Source organism: Pituophis catenifer, unplaced genomic scaffold (genome assembly GCF_029215685.1).
Source record: "Pituophis catenifer annectens isolate HBS135680 unplaced genomic scaffold, rPitCat1.0.hap2 SCAF_3, whole genome shotgun sequence".
Taxonomy (NCBI): Eukaryota; Metazoa; Chordata; class Lepidosauria; order Squamata; family Colubridae; genus Pituophis; species Pituophis catenifer.
Window position 1 is genome coordinate 133,970,805 of NW_027256883.1, and position 16,840 is coordinate 133,987,644.

At 44.0% G+C, this 16,840-nt stretch overlaps 1 protein-coding gene across 3 annotated transcripts in view; it reads left to right on the forward strand.

Annotated features, from left to right (window-relative positions):
• TGFBR3 (transforming growth factor beta receptor 3) overlaps nucleotides 1-16,840 on the forward strand; it is a 163,160-nt gene that overhangs the window by 106,703 nt on the left and 39,617 nt on the right. The window lies entirely within an intron of this gene.

Consider the following 16,840-nt stretch of genomic DNA (forward strand, 5'->3'; position numbering starts at 1 on the left):
CCCCACACAAACTTGTGCCTATCAAGTGGGAAATAATCAGTTCCTGGACACTTTCCCAGATTGTGTATGTTGTGATTAACTCACATTCTGTAAAAAAAATAATAATAATAAACCATTGATGAAGAATTGAACGATATAGATGTAAAAAATGAATAGATCACAAAATCAGTATATTTGCTCTTGTCTGAATAAAGATACAGCTTGATGTTACTTAACATCAGGAGAAGGGCGGTATATAAATTGAAAAATAAAATAAATAAAATAAATAAAAAAACATGTTTGAAACTGAAAGCTACTACTTGACAAATACTTCCATTTCCCATTTGAAATTGTTGCCTTGTCCTAAGCATCTTTAAAGTATTTTGTATTCTCCAAATTGACCATTTGGAGGATGGTTGATTGATGGTTGTATTTTTTTTAAAATTTGATTTATATGCCGCCTTTCTCTGGAGACTCAGGGCAGCTTACAATGGGTTAAGCAATAGCCTTCATCCTTTTTCGGAAAGCTTAAGTTCATAATAAGTAGGGACCACCAATCACCATTGATTAGAGTACTGGAAGGGATGCATAGTGTGATATTTCCTTTTTTTCCCCCTAGGGATGTAAGTTTAAATAATTGTTGCTTCTTTTACAAGAAGCATATGCAGTATGACCTCAAACAAATGCTTTGGCAGAATCCCATCCCAAAGACAGTAATGTAACTGAGGCCCTGTTATCATGAAAAAAAATACTTCTATCCCTTGTTCCATCTGCTTAAAAAATCTTTTGCTTTCAGCAACGATACATTAAATATACTTAAAACATGTTTTAGTTCAGTATATCTTAAGAAGCAAAGATTAGCTTACTTTTAAAAGTATCTTTGGCACTAGGCAATCTTTTAGTATTTTCCTCTGCTGCATTACAAATGAAATTGAAGTGACATTCCATACCAAAAGAAAGAAAGATAAATGTTTGTTAAATTCTAGTAATGCCAAAAGAAATTTGGGGGAGGGGGGGAAATTCACTATCAAAGTATAAAATGGACCAGAGACTTAAAATATCTAATAACAGCTAAAATTGCCAGGGCATATACATTGTTCTGTCTATATTAATGAGAATAGGTCTATATTCTTTTTTAGTCATTTCTTTATCAAAACTCTGCATGTTTCAAGGGAAAGACAGATAACGTATTCATGGCCAGAATGAATATTTATAATTTCAAAAAACTAATGTCTACATGTTAAATACAAAGAAAGGTAGACACCATTAAATTCGGTGGCCAGAGGTCATTTGATCATGGACTAATCAATTTAATGAGTGTTTCTATTTCAGTACATTTTTCTTTCCCTCTGCTGCCTTAATAGGTGTACCTATTCTGCTCACCACCAAGCAAACGATGTCTGTTATAAGAGAAAGTAAAAACCTCTAAATTGTGTAACATTCAATAACTGAAATATGTTAATTCCCTAGAAAGAATAACATTTTTGCTCTCTCCTACACTTATCAGACAGATTAAAATGGTAAAAAGATCCCCACTCCCTCTTCAAGAGATTCCAAGATCAGTCATTCTTAAATGAAAAGAAAAAAAGTAGTTTTATTGGACGTTATCTTACCCACTGATCTGCCAGACAAGATCTGACTTGTCTGATCTTGCACTAAGGCAGGGGTCTACAACCTTAAACACTCAAAGAGCCATTTGGACCCATTTCCCACAGAAAAGAAAACACCGGGAGCCACAAAACCCTTCCCGTGCCTGACTATTTCTTGAGCGGCCACAAAACTAGCATATGTAGTTGAATTAAATGTTCTGGTTTCTTCTGAAACTTTTCTTTTCTTGGTTTTATCCACGGTTGGCCTACCGGGGGTTGAAAAACTCAATAAATCGTGTGCCGGCGGGTGTTGCACATTGGCGGTGTGACGCATATTTTGAGTGACAGGGAGCCACAGCAGAGGGATGAAAGAGCCACATGCAGCTCCAGAGTTACGGGTTGCTGACCCCTAAAGACTAAGGAGTCTTTAGATGACCCCTTTTCTAATTCACTGAATTAGGATTTTGTAAATTTATTATCCAAAACCCTGCATCCTGCTTACGGTTGCTATTTATAAGATGTAAAATTATTAAGCATATGCAGGCTTTTGTGGTAGCCATATATTGTTTGCTGATGAGATGTAAATACTTCTGGTCACCCCGAAAGTAGCCATTTGCCCCTTCCAACTGATAGGATTTAGGTTGACATGAACATTTAATCCTAAATTATACATCACTGGCTAATAGAGGCTGTAAGGCACGCAAAAGACAAACAGTGTACATAATTCAAGATATGGCACATTTGACTCAATCAGGAACAGACCGTGAGCTGAATCAAGAACAGGAGCAAAGGTAAAACATATTCTTTATCATTCAGATTGGGATCCAAATCAAATGGTTTGTATTGTGTACTTGGTGTGAAAATATCCTGTTTCCCTGAAAATAAGACCTATCCCGAAAATAAAACCTAGCATGTTTTACGTGTGCACCTAATATAAGCCCTACCCCCAAATAAGCCCTACTTAAGAGCCTATGCAGCCAGCCACCCGCTCATTCCGTCTGGTTGTTCACGATGCTGCAAGGCAAGGCGGGATGGTGGTGGAGCTGCCCTATGGATCCTGGATTGGCTTCCCTCAGGGCCCCTGCAGCCAGGCCATCTACGCCCCAACAGCTGCCTCGCGGTGGTAGCACCAGTACCCATATGCAGCAGGAGCCCATGTGACTGCCGACCCACTTCTTCTGCTTGCTCGCGGCCCCAATGGAGTAGAAGATGTGTTGGTGCCGCAGCCGCAAGGCAAGGAAGGTGTCTGGGTGGCCTGGCTATGGAGCCCTGTGGTAAGCCGATGCACATGGGGCAGCTCCACTCCCTGTGTTGCAGCGGCAGCAGCGGCACATCATGTGGCCTTCCACCCTGCTACGAGCAAGCAGAAAAAGTGGGCCTCCCATACATGGGAAAAAAATAAGATACCCCCCAAAAATAAGCCCTGGTGCTTATTTTAGGGCCTAAAAGAAAATAAGACTTAGTCTTATTTTGGGGGAAACATCATGGGTATGTGGACTGTCTTCATCTGGGGTAAAGTGCTGAGTAGGCCTAACATGCAATAGAAAGTCTGTCTAGCAGTTTGTACATCCTGGTGATTTGCTTGGTGGTCAGATATGCAGTAAGGAACTACTGGGAATCATATTCAGTTCAAACCACTGATTCTGTTGGTTCTTCACGTCAGATGCATTTACAGATAGTCCTTGACTTACAACCGCAATTGAGCCAAAATTTTGGTTGCAAAGTGAGTTTTGCCCCTTTTTATGATCATTCTTGCCCCAGTTGTTAAGTGAATCATTGCAGTTAAGTTAGTAACACGGTTGTTAAGTGAATCTGGTTTCCTCATTGACTTTGCTTGTCAGAAGGTTGCAAAAGTGATCACATGACCTTAGGACACTGCAACCGTCATAAATATGAGCCAATTGCCAAGCATCTGAATTTTGATCACATAACCATAGGGATGCTGCAATAGTCGTAAGTGTGAAAAATGGTCATAAGTCACTTTTTTAGTGCCACTGTAACTTCAAATGGGCACTAAATGAACTGTTGTAAGACAAGAACTACCTGTATTTATCAACCTTATGTGCCCACCCATTTCATACAAGATGACTCCGAGCAGCGTCCAATAAAACCAATGATGAAAACATGTTATAAAAACCACGTAGAACAATTAATTCAACATAAGAATTGAACCCAAGATCAGAGGTGGGAAAGGACTGTATGTGTGTGTGTGCAATATGTGTGTGTGTGTGTGTATGTTGATACACACATACATACAAACACGCTAGCATTAAAGCCAAATTTAAGTAAAGAATCTATGCAGAACATCTGCCTTTATTTTTTTTCCCCACATTTTATTTGTTTTAACATTCAAATAACTGGGTACAGTTATGTTCAGATAGTCATATTACACATCTATGTTGTGTTAGAAAGTTAGAAAGGAAGAGATATAAAAAGAGGAAATGGTACAGAGGAGAGTTGGTAAAGAAGATGATGTTAAGTGTTAAGTATTAATGTTATTATTTTGTTATGTTATTATATTATTAACATGATGGAGATGAATTATCACAACAAAGATCAGCTTTTATTTTTAATAGACATTAAGATGACTAATAGATACTAGGACTCTGACATAGTTTCCACTAGATGAAAAAGGTAAAGTATTTCAAACTTCCCTTCAAATCATGGTCACTGGGGAAGATTCCATCTGAAGGCCATCTCTCCAGGTGGGATACATGTGTGGTCCTCTATGGACCAAATCATGAGGCTATTTGGGGCAGAGAGAATAGCAGTGTCAAGGCACGTGGCGGCTTACTTCAGGGTTAATCTTACTTAAAAGGATTTCATTTTTCCCAAAGGATGAATATTTTTAAAAACTAGCCCAAGTTCTAGGATTAAGATAATTTCTCATCGTAATCAGAATGCCTTGTTTGGGAAGGAAAACTACCCAAAGCCAAATCATTGTTCTGAGAAGAGTGAACAAGGTCACTGCAGAAGACCAGAGAATATGTTGAAACAGACCCTTATATAGAGCTCCTTGTGTATAAAGTTCACAATAGTTGTGGATGGTTACATTTCTTAGCTTCATTACATGCTTGTTTATAAAAATGAAGGCCAAGTGGTGACAGGTGAAGTTTGTCACACTGATAGGCAGACACTTTCATAACTACAGGCTTTGGCAGAGGAGTTGTTAGCTAGCCAGTTGGCTGGGCAAGTAATCTTCAGACAAATACTGTGCATAACTTTCTGATTTATTTTAAAGACAACTTCGGGTCTTGTGGAACTAGACAACTTAGTCTTCCAGTTAGAAAGTATATTTCCCTTTGTCCATAGATTATTGTCACCTGTTTGCCTGCTGCAGCTACATGCTTACACATAAACATATAGTGACGAGGTATATTGCAAATAATTAGAAGGGTATTAACCAGGGGTGAAATCCAATTTTTTTCCCTACCTGTTCTGTGGGCGTGGCTTGGTGGGCGTGGCAGGGGAAGGATATTGCAAAATCTCCATTCCCACCCTACTCCAGGGAAAGGATACTGCAAAATATCCATTCCCTCCCTTCCTGGGGGAAGGATATTGCAAAATCTTCATTCCCACCCCACTCTGGGGCCAGCCAGAGATGGTATTTGCTGGTTCTCCGAACTACTCAAAATTTCCACTACAGGTTTTCCAGAACCTGTTAGAACCTGCTGGATTTCACGCCTGGTATTAACTAATATAGGATATTAGTTAGGATATTTTCTTCGGCTCTGTCAGACAAGCAATGGACAAGAGCTTATTTGCCACAAAGAGGAAACAAGAACTGGGAATAAGTGAGGAAAATAACACAGTCATTATAGTGATTAAATCCAGCTTCAGAATGAAAGCTCAACAAAGTTCAGGCGGGTTACACCCATCATTCAGAAAAGGAATTACTATTTTTATAGCATTGCAAGAGTGCCAGTTTGGTATAGTGGTTACGGCACCAGATTAATACTTGGAAATTCTAGCCCTGCCTTAAGTACAAAGCCAGCTGGGTGACCTTGGACCAGTTCCTCTCTTTCAGCCCCAGGAAAAAGGCAATGGCAAACAACTTGTTGCCAAGAAAATTGCAGGAATTTGTCCAGGACACACACACACACACACACACACACACACACACACACACACACAGACCTACAAGTCTTCTAAGTCACTCCCTTATCTCTCAGTGAATCAACCTTCAGTGGTCATTCTGGAGTGAAAACCCACAACTGAACATGGAATGATGAAACACTTTGTCTATATTGCTCATAAAAAGACTCCTGTGTGATTAACCGGTTCCCACCTTGCTCTCCATTCAGCTTGGTGTTTTGTGTATGTGAAAAGACGCTCGGCAATATAGCCCAACCCTATGTCTCTTCATGCTATTTCAGGCATGTCCAGTTGTTAGCCTCAAAAGTTACCTTCTCAAGCCAGATGTTCTTTCACATCCTGGAGATTTCCAGAGCGGCCCTAACTCTTCTGGAAGACATCAGTTCTATTGAGGAAGCAGTTAATGTCTGATGAAAAGGAGTGAAACCAAGTGACGGCTGCCTTTTCTTTCCCTCTCTGGAAGTGTTTCTTGAATGCGATCCAAAGAAAATAACATGCTTGGCTCATTTAATGTAGCCTTAAGCCCTCGTAGTAAAACTTTTGAGACCTGGCAGGCACAGCAGAGTCCTTCTTTGCTCTTGCCTCCATCACTTGATTCCAGACTTCATTTGTAAATTAGGCAGTCACGTAAAGCTTAATTAGAATTAATTATTTTATTCAAAAGTTGGAAACTGCAGCGTAGCAATGTGTTGACTAGCCAGGCAGTGGCTTTCTCCCCCATTTTGTAGCCTTAGAAGGGCAGTGTGGCTGTTTTATCTTGATGGGGTCAAATGAGAGCAGCATGTACTTAGCCTACACGCTGAAGTATGGTCTTTTGATGCATTTATGCTGTTGGCCTAACACTTTAGAAATCTTGCAAAATATAAAAGCTTTGAATAGATGATTGACTCATTAACTAGTTTCCTCCAGACTGCTTGATGTTATTTTGTCTGAAGACCAGCAAGCTACCAGGGCTGAAGATTCAAATAACTTTTTAGATGATATAGGGTTCCCAGGCATTTAACTGGATACTGGTTGTTTCTAACAGGAAGGGTTTTAAAACAGTTTTCCTGTTTAGGATAAGGTTTTCCTGTATCCTGCACTTTGGTTCTTTACTTTATTTCTGGGTGGTGGGTGAGAGGTGGGGGTTCCTGGTTCTAACCTGAGATTAGTCCATAATTCAGCTCTCCATTGATGTAACTTCTTCTTAAGACATTACCCAGAACAACAGGAATGAAGATGTGTGATAAACTTACATGCATCAATTTCCCTTTTCCATTTCTTCAATGGAAGAGGCCTTTTATATGGTGAGCTATGAAACATGAAAAATAAGAATAAAAAATGAACGGGCGCGGGATATTGCCTCGCACAATCAAACCCTCACCCTTTAAAAAATGAAGCTGACTTTTATGGTTTATGTGGATGTATTTGTGCATGCATGTGCATGCAGTGGCATGTTTTATATGTCTGGGGGAAAAAACCAAGGCACAAGATGGGTCCATGAGTTTGCTATGGTGGTGCAATGCAAACTAGCACAGCACGATGTGTGAATTGAGAGTAAATATTTTTGCTCCCTCACAAATACTCTAGGTAACTTCAATTAAAAATATTCCATATCTTGTGAAAAACTGCAGCACAAGTTACAAGCATATTTCATTAAACTGAGATTCATTTTATTAATGCTGCACATTGCCAAACATAAGGAAGATGTGTTGAGACTACCAGGTGATGAATGGACAGAATAAAGTTTAGTGAAATGTAGATTAATGGCGTTTGGGGCTCCCCTTTTATACAAATCTGGTTATTCTTTTATAAGCTCTCTAGTAAAATTGATATATGAAACACTGCAGTGAATATAATTTCTTTTTAAAAATTTAATGATGTAATGTGGTCACATGACCATCAAAAAAAGCTCATTGACATCTGAAGCCGATTTAGTTTGTATTTTAAAAATCTAATCTAATAAAGAGAGAATGGTTGTTATATTGCTTGTTGTGATTTGCCTGACCTAAATAAACTTTTGTTTTAAAGAGAGTGTCTTTACCAGTCTGGATATGCTATATCTCCCCAGCAGACACTCCTTTTTGTAAGATATGTGATAGTTCTTCAGGTTTGAAGAAGACTCTCAATTGTGCAGTTCATTTGTGGACATGGAGGTTGCTCTGCAGTCCAAGTCTGGAACCGTAGTTCTCCTGTCAGGGTGGTCACGGCAGTCAGGATGGGAGGCGACACGGGTGTGAGCTGTTTAGGACCGAGTCTGCAGAGGAACGAAGCCCCGCCTCCCTGCTCCAGGAGTCAGTTTTTTCGACTCGGTGGAGTAGGACAGGCGTGTCTATCATTCGTTCCTCTTCAGACTCAGCTATTTCCAGCGTGAACTTCGTTTCGGATTCCGCTGAAGAGGGGCTGTCGGCTGACAAGCCCCTTGGCAAGAACGGGCTCGTTCTTCGGCCTTAAAAAGCACTTTTTGGCGAGTGCTTTGCTTAGGCTGCGACTCGGGCTCTGCCCTGCAGCCGGAACGCGCGAAGTCCATTCCGCGCCCTTTCCAGCGCTCCCTATTGCCGCCTCTCACAAGCAGCTGCCCCACTCGATCAGGGGACTCTTCGGGCATTTCCCTTCTGCTGAGGAGTTCTGGACCGGCACCGGAGAGCCCTAGCCGATCAGCGCAGTGAGTGGCCTTGTTTCCCCCCGTTTTAAAGTTAGCGGCGGTTTCGGGGAATTTTCAAAATGGCGGACGCCACTTTAGGCACTGTTTCCCGCTCGAAAAAGAGCAAGGAGAAACGAGCCAGGGAGCCCGATCCTGAAGAAGGTTGTTCTGGGACCCAAACTTCTAAGAGGTCAAAGAAGCAGGACCCTCCTAGGTCTTCAGGAGTCCGATCCTCTTCATCCTCTAAGCGTTCAAAGGACGAAGAGCGAAGGCATAGGGCAATGGAGAGGGCCTTCAATAAGGCCTCCTCTGCCTCCTCTTCTCGTGACAGAGCCAAGGCCTCAGCAGTTGCCTTAGAGGAATCTCGCCCAGTGGGCCAAGCACCTATTCCCCTTGAGGCCCCCTCTCTCTCTCCTGACCGGTCCACTCAGGAAGACATTGTCTCCCTTTCCGACGCTGCAGCTGTCTTCCAAGGCGACCATGGCGGGACTCGGGGGGTCCCTGAACCAAGGCAGGCCCCTTCTGGGGCGCATCCTCCCCTGCAGGAACAGGCTGTTCTGTTGGCTTCAGCAGTCCCTAGCCAGGGACAGGCTATTTCCCCGGACTTGGCCAAGTTGATTGCGCAATCTATAAAACAGGGCATCGCGCAAGGTCTGCAAGAGCGGTCTCTTTCTCGGGTCTCCGATTATCTCGACGAACAGGCTCTTTCTCTTCGCTCTGATCCCATGGAGCCTGCCCATTCTCATCAGGAGCGGGCTGACTCTCCTTCAAGGGTCAGTCAAGGTTCTATTTCGGCCGAAGAAGAGGGTGAGATTCTCGTAGATCAGGACCTGTCAGACGACGAAGGGTTGCTTCCTGACCAGCCCTCATTCGTTGGTCTCTTTCGACCACACATGTTCAGGTCTCTTTTGTTTAAAGCCCAGACTACCACTCGCTTGGGTATTCCTGGGGCTAAGCCTGCTAATCAAGCTTCCACACCTGACCCAGCTTCGGCCTTATTTGAAGAGCCTTCGATTATGACGGAGACCATTCCCGCGCCCAAGTTGTTCTCGGACGTATTACAGAGACAGTGGAAATTTCCAAGCTCAGGTCCGGCACCCAATTCTTTGGATCGACGGTTTTATCACCTGGCAACGGAATTTTCAGATCTTTTGCAAGTACCGAAGGTAGATGCCCCAATAGTAGCCCTCGCTTCTCCGACTCCCTTATCGGGTCCCTCAGAGGAATCACTTCGACCGGAGGATCGTAAAGCTGAGAGATCTCTGATTAAAGCCCATCAATCTTCAGCATGGTCTACCCAAGCATCCTCTGCGGCCTCCTTCTTTAATAGGGCCTCGATCCTCTGGCTCAAACAGTTGCAAAAACGCATTCCGGCCTCAGACGTCCGTTCACACCAAGATATCTCCAAAATCCTGGCAGCGGTGGAATTTTCGGCCGACGCCACCTTGAATGCGGCTCGTTTTTCGGCCAAATCCATTGGTTCCACGATTACTTCACGAAGATTACTCTGGTTGAAGAATTGGCAAGCCGACATCCGCCACAAGTGGCGCCTGGCATCTTCCCCTTATGCTGGAACCAACCTATTTGGGGCCTCCTTGGATCCACTTCTTGTGGAAACCCGCGACCATCGCAAGATTTTGCCATCCCTGTCTCGTAGGTCAGACTACCGTCAGACAAGTTCCTTTCGTCCTTCGTCCTTTCGTTCATCAGATTCGACGTCCTTCCACCAGCGCTACAACCGTTCCTTCCAGAACAGGGGACCTCCCTTCCCGGAAAATCAGGTCAGACAAGGGACCCGATTTCCCTCTAGGAGAAATCAGCGTGGGGGACGGGGCAGACCCTTCCGTAGGTCTCGTTAACTTTCCCCAGGCTCCTGCTATTGGAGGGCGTTTAGCTCTTTTTGCCTCCAAGTGGGACTCCACTGTTTCAGACAATTGGGTTAAGAATGTGGTTAAATTTGGCCTTCCCCTTGAGTTCAAGTCCTCTCCCCCTCAGTTGTTTTTACGTTGCCCGGTTTCCCTTAATAGGGCTAAGAGGGCCAGGGTGGAGGCTTCCATTAGGCACCTTTTGGCCTCGAGGTCTATTCAACCGGTACCGACCTCGGAGTTTGGGAAGGGTTTCTATTCCCGTTTATTTCTCGTCCAAAAATCCTCGGGGGATTGGCGCCCCATACTCGACCTTAAAGCCTTGAACCGGCACATAATTTATCGCCGGTTCAAGATGCAATCCCTTCAAACCATTTTGCTCGCCCTTCAGGTGGGAGATTTCATGTCATCTATCGACCTGACTGAGGCCTACCTTCATGTCCCTATCCTCCCGGAACACCGTAGATACCTTCGTTTTTGTTATAATGGGAGACATTATCAATACCGTGCCCTTCCCTTTGGCCTTTCTTCAGCACCCAGGGTCTTTACCAAGATTATGGCAGCCCTTATGGCCTATGTCAGTAATCTTCCCGTACGGGTTCTGTTTTACCTTGATGACATTTTGATTTTATCCCGTTCATCGACCCAAGCCCACCGGGACCTAGTTTTGACCCTTAGAATTTTACAGGAGCACGGCTTTTCTATTAATTGGCGGAAAAGCCACTTATCCCCTTCCACTAGACTCCAACACCTTGGAGCTATCATAGACACTGTTTCCTCGGAGGTATTCCTCTCCCCGGACCGTATAGTAAGCTTAAGATCTCTAGCAGCCCGGGTACAAGGACAACGCTCAACTTCTCTCCTCACCTTGTCTTGTCTACTCGGCAAAATGGTGTCTTCGTTCGGAATCGTCCCTTGGTCCAGATTGCACAGCAGGGACCTCCAGTGGTACCTGCTCCCATTTCAGCGTTCCCGCCGGAGTTCATCGACCTTGAGGGTGATCCTCCCCTCCCAAGTATCGCAGTCTCTGACTTGGTGGACTTCCGACAAGATATCCAAGGGCAGTCCTTTCCGCGAGCCCCAACGTCTGACCTTGACAACGGATGCCAGCCTGTCAGGTTGGGGCGCGCATCTGGGGACCCAGCTGGCACAAGGCCTTTGGTCGGCCCAGGAGTCGAGGTTGAGCATCAATTTCTTGGAGCTTCGGGCCATTTTCCTCGCTCTTCGACAGTTTCAGCCCCTGTTGCAGGGCCGGGACGTCCTCGTCCTAACGGACAATGTCTCGGCCAAAGCCCACATCAACCGGTGGGGGGGAACGCGATCTCGATCTCTCATGCGGGAGACAAACAGACTAGGCGCCTGGGCGGAATCCAATCTGGCCTCCATAAAAGCGGCCCATATTTCAGGGATCGAGAATCGGACGGCGGATGCTCTCAGCCGGTCCACGATCGACCCAGCAGAGTGGAGTCTTCCTCCGGATCTCTTCCAGGAGCTGGTGAGGAGGTTCGGTCTGCCGGCCATAGACCTCTTCGCCTCGGGGGACAACCACCAAACACCTCGGTTCTTCTCAAGGTTCCCGACTCCAGGGGCGGAGGCAGTGGACGCCCTCCGCAACACCTGGCCTTCGGGCCTTCTCTTGTACGCATTTCCCCCAATACCACTGATTCCTCTTGTTATCAGGAAGCTTCTACAAGACCAGGCGGAGCTCATCCTTCTAGCTCCCTTTTGGAGCCGACGTCCTTGGTTCGCGGACTTGCGGACCCTCTCGATACAACCTCCCTGGCGGATACCAGAGGATCGGATTGTACTCCGACAAGGACCCTTGTCCCACCCGGACCCGCAATGGCTCAACTTGACCGCGTGGAGGCTGAGCGGCGCATCCTGAGCCGTATTCCACTTTCACAAGGTGTCATCTCTCTCATTCAGGCATCCAGACGGGGCTCTACCACCAGGATTTATGAGGCCACCTGGCGTTCTTTCTCGGCCTGGTGTTGGAAGCGCCACCATTCACCATCCTCCGCTTCCTTGGAACACGTCTTGGAGTTTTTGCATGAGGGATTTGTATCGGGCCTCTCCCCTAACACACTTCGTCGTCAGGTGGCGGCCCTTGCTTCTGTTCTATCCTGTGGTGCAAGGGATTCGATCTCTCGTCATCCTCTAATTCGCCAGTTCCTGAGGGGCGCCTCTAACGTCCGTCCTCCTCCGGTTCGTCGCTTTCCGACGTGGGACCTGCCAAGGGTCCTTTCGGCTCTTACAAAACCTCCCTTCGAGCCATTGAGGGAGGTTTCCCTCCGTTTTCTTTCTCTGAAAGTGGCGCTTTTAGTGGCAGTTACGTCTGCTAGAAGAATCTCAGAGCTGAGCTCACTGTCGGTTCGCAAGGAACTCTGCACATTTTACCCGGACAGAGTTGTCCTCCGACTGGACCCTTCGTTCGTCCTGAAGGTGAACTCCTTATTCCACAGATCCCAGGAGTTAATTTTACCAAACTTCTGCCCTCGTCCTCGACATCGTTTGGAGCAGGATTGGCACAATTTGGACGTGCGACGTGCTGTCAAGATTTATGTGGCCCGTACTTCTTCGATCAGACGAACGGATGCCTTCTTTGTGTCCTTCCTCCCCGCTACATTGGGATCAAGATCTCGTCAGTGACCTTGGGTCGTTGGCTTAGAGCCTGCATCTCGGCGGCTTACGTTTCTCTTTCTCTACCGGTACCTCGGGGCATCACTGCCCACTCCACGAGGAGCGCTGCGACTTCGGCGGCCTGGTCGACTAGAGCACCAGTAGAGGAGATCTGTCGGGCGGCCACGTGGGCCTCTCCTACTGCCTTCATCAGACACTATCGCCTGGACGCTTATGCCTCGGCGGATGCAGCATTTGGCAGGAGGGTCCTCCAACAGGTCCATCAGGCTTCTTAAGTCCGGGGCCGGCCTCCCTCCCGACAGGACACAGAGCTTGGGTATGTCCCATCCTGACTGCCGTGACCACCCTGACAGGAGAATGAGCGTTGGTACCTACCTGACACGCTCCTTCTCTGGCTGGTGGGCACGGCAGTCAGCCCCTCCCTTCGGGCCGTCCCCAGTCTGTGGTATCCGTCGGGGGGGGGATGGGCTTCACTTACCTCTATGTCTTCTTTGTTTCCTCTAGACACGCCAGTCTGCATTGGATTCCTCGTCTCAAAACTGACTCCTGGAGCAGGGAGGCGGGGCTTCGTTCCTCTGCAGACTCGGTCCTAAACAGCTCACACCCGTGTCGCCTCCCATCCTGACTGCCGTGCCCACCAGCCAGAGAAGGAGCGTGTCAGGTAGGTACCAACGCTCAATCTAGCACAATGGAAGCACTGGACCTCCATTGTTGTAATAACTGTGGGTGTTATTCTGTGATGCTGCTCATTGTTTTCTGTCAGTTTTTGATGGCACCTGTCTTCATAGCCTAGGACTAGCCAGCAGGTCAGCAGCTGCAGCTTCCAGTTCCTTCGACTGAATGTCACAATAGTAGCACCTCTTTCACAGTGCCTCTGTAGCACTTGTGTGATCAACCTCAAGGTCTCTTCCCAGATTCAGTATGCGCTACAGATCAGTTGGTGAGATATATGGCAGTCATCCATTCCATGACATGTCACACCCATCTTATCTGGGCTTCCGATAATCAGGAGTCAATGCTGGTGGACTTTGTCCAATTCAAGTTGGAGACATGGTCTTGTCAACAAATGCCAAGGATAGAGTGGAAACTGTGTGCGTGAAATTTTTCCACTTGTTTGTTGTGACTTTGGTACAGAGTCTTCAGGATTCACATCCATAAAGGAGGGAAAGGATAACCATTGTTTTGTGGACTTTAGTTTTGTGGAGATATGGATGTTGTGTTAATTGAGCCCCTCTGTATATACATCCTTTGTATACATCCTCTGTATAATAAAATATCAATTAAATATGGCAAATAGTTTACATTGATTGGTAAATGTGCAAAGGATATATTTTGTTTACAGTTTCTTTCCTTTTAATGGTTGACTTGTTAGTTTTTGAATATTATGGATCTTTAACAAATAGAGCATTTTCACACATGTTAACGGACAATAGAAATTGGCAAACTTTTCTGGCCCAGTTACTATTGTGTGATCTTATGAAATTGCTTGGACACTAAAACCAAATAAACAGTGTGGATCTGACTGGGGTAAATTTTAGGGTTGATACAGAAACGTGATTTGTATTTTCTTTTAGTTCTGTCTTTTACTCTTTTCTATTATTTATGGTCTAATTATTGCCTTGTACATTGCAGGGCCTTACAACTGATCAATAATTTATTATTGTTATTATTACTACTTCAGCAAAAATGGATAGAATGCTGCAGGATTTATTCTACTTTGATTATGTAAGACAGTGATTGTCAAAGTATGGTCAAAGGACTCCTGGTGGTCCCTGAGACCCTTTTAATAAATTCTTGATTATTACTGTGTACCCTGCCCAGAGTCACTGTTTAAGAATATATCGGTATGCTTCCAGAAGTATCTTCATATCTATTTGCAACATGTTGTTGTTTGAAACAAAGCTCTATTGAGTGTTGGTGTTGTTCAAAATCGCCGTGACAAGACATTGGTCACAGTGTTTTAGAAAAAAGTGTCTTATGGAAATAATCACATTTCACTTGGTTGCTGTGAGCATTTCTCAAACAGATCCTTTCCTTCTTTCCCACCAGAATAAGTTTCCTATGAGGCAATCTTCTATGAGATCTGACAACTTGAAAGACAAGTTATCAATTTTCCGATTTTCATCCCTCCGAGATAGGATTTAATTTGATTAAGAACACATGTGCTGCTGACATCTGTTTTAAAATAGTGTGCATGGCTTGCACTATTCTTTGATATCCATAACTATTAAATGCAATGCTAATGAGGATTCTCATGCTGATTTTTTTAGCTCCCATACATAAGTCCATGAAAAAAGTTGTCAAGAGTTAGGCAGTTTTCCAGAGTGCATTAGTTTCCAGTACTTTGGGATCATTTCACTTCCTGGTTTAACTAAGTGGTTAGCTTACCAGTTCATACCATCTAAGATTTACCTAAATGACGCTGGTTAGCAATGATCCAAAAGATCAAATTCCATCAACCTTGAGCCCATGCCATAAAGCATTTCTCTGATCTGTTTCTCCCACTTAAGGAGCTTTGAGATTGGTTTGATATTACATGAACTGTTCCATAGTAGCTTAAATGTTTTCTACTATCATTGACTGACTTTTCAAAGAGCAGCTTTAAGAGTAAGAAGGTTCTTTCTTGCAGGATCAGTACAGTCCTATTGTGCCTCGGGATTTTATTTCTGCATCAGTTAGCTTGCTTGGGCTTATATACATCATGAAAGCCGTTTTTGTATCAGATTGGCCTTGAAAACACCAATTTTCATTGCACAATGCCTGCTTTGCTGTCTCTGAAAGCCCCCCCCCCCATCAATGGACTGATAGTCCTCCAATTTAGCGTAAGGCAGCTTCCTGTGTTGGTTGACTTCATATCCTCTGATGCTGTTTCCGCGAGTCAGACTTGAATGTTTCAGTTGCTTCACAATGTCTTGTGAACTTGGAGGTCATAAATGATAATGAATCAGTAGAACGATACCTTGAATGAAATATAGAAATGTGGTCAATTTAATTAAAGAAAAGCATACATCCAGTTTTGTTTCTACTCAGTAACTACTTCTAGGATTTGTGCTCAAGAAAGAAAAACATAACATGGGATTTCTGATTAGAAATGTTTGTTGTTATAGAAATGGCTAATATACATTAAGCATGTGAAAGTAAAAAAAATTGAGGCTATATTTTTTTATCCTACTGTGCTGAAAAAAGTTGGAACTTAATGCTTTTTTTCCTTCTTTTTTCCCCTCATCCCACACTTCTCTTTCCCCTTCTTTTTCCTCATCCACTTCTCTATTATCTTTGTTTTCAGTTGTATTTTATATTATGATAATTTTAATAAAAGTATATATTTAAAAAGAGAAAAGATGGGAATATAGAAAAATGGTGAATAATGACATATCATTAATAAGCCCATATTTGTTTGTGGACTTCAATTATTACATGTATATCTGAGTGAATTTTATTCATTCACCATATGAAACAGAAAAAAAAACATGTTCTGTTTTCTTGTATAGTGAACAGGACCCAGTATTAAATCAGCATTCATCTTTATATGCAGTACAATATCGGGGTACAGTGTACAATGGAGTCATTAGCATTAGCAAGGGTTCCACTACTCTTTATTAAACTGCTTTGTGCAAATCAGGAAGGGCACTCAAATTGCTGTTGTCTCAACAGGCATGAGTGAGGAAGCTTGATAAAAATGAGCTATTGAGGTGCCTCTGGTTTGGGAATTTAGCCTGGAGCAGATATCTTAGTGGTTCATCCTCTTCTTTACAATATCTTAGCTCCACTTTTCTAAAGCTGGAATTAGAGGACCTAAAATTCTCAGTCACTGTTTATTGGGGGTTCTGAGAGGTATCCCACCACAACTAGGGAGTGACATCTTGAAGAAGGCTTCCTCACAGGCAATTTTTCTTTAAGGAAGAGTTTCAGGTATCCCCAGAAAGAATCAGCATTTTTGTTGTTATTTTCTCAATCATGTAATATCTGACTTTTTTCCTATTTATTGGCATATAATACAAAATATCTTGCTAAGAAATATCAAGCATTTGGCTCCATGTTTCAAATCC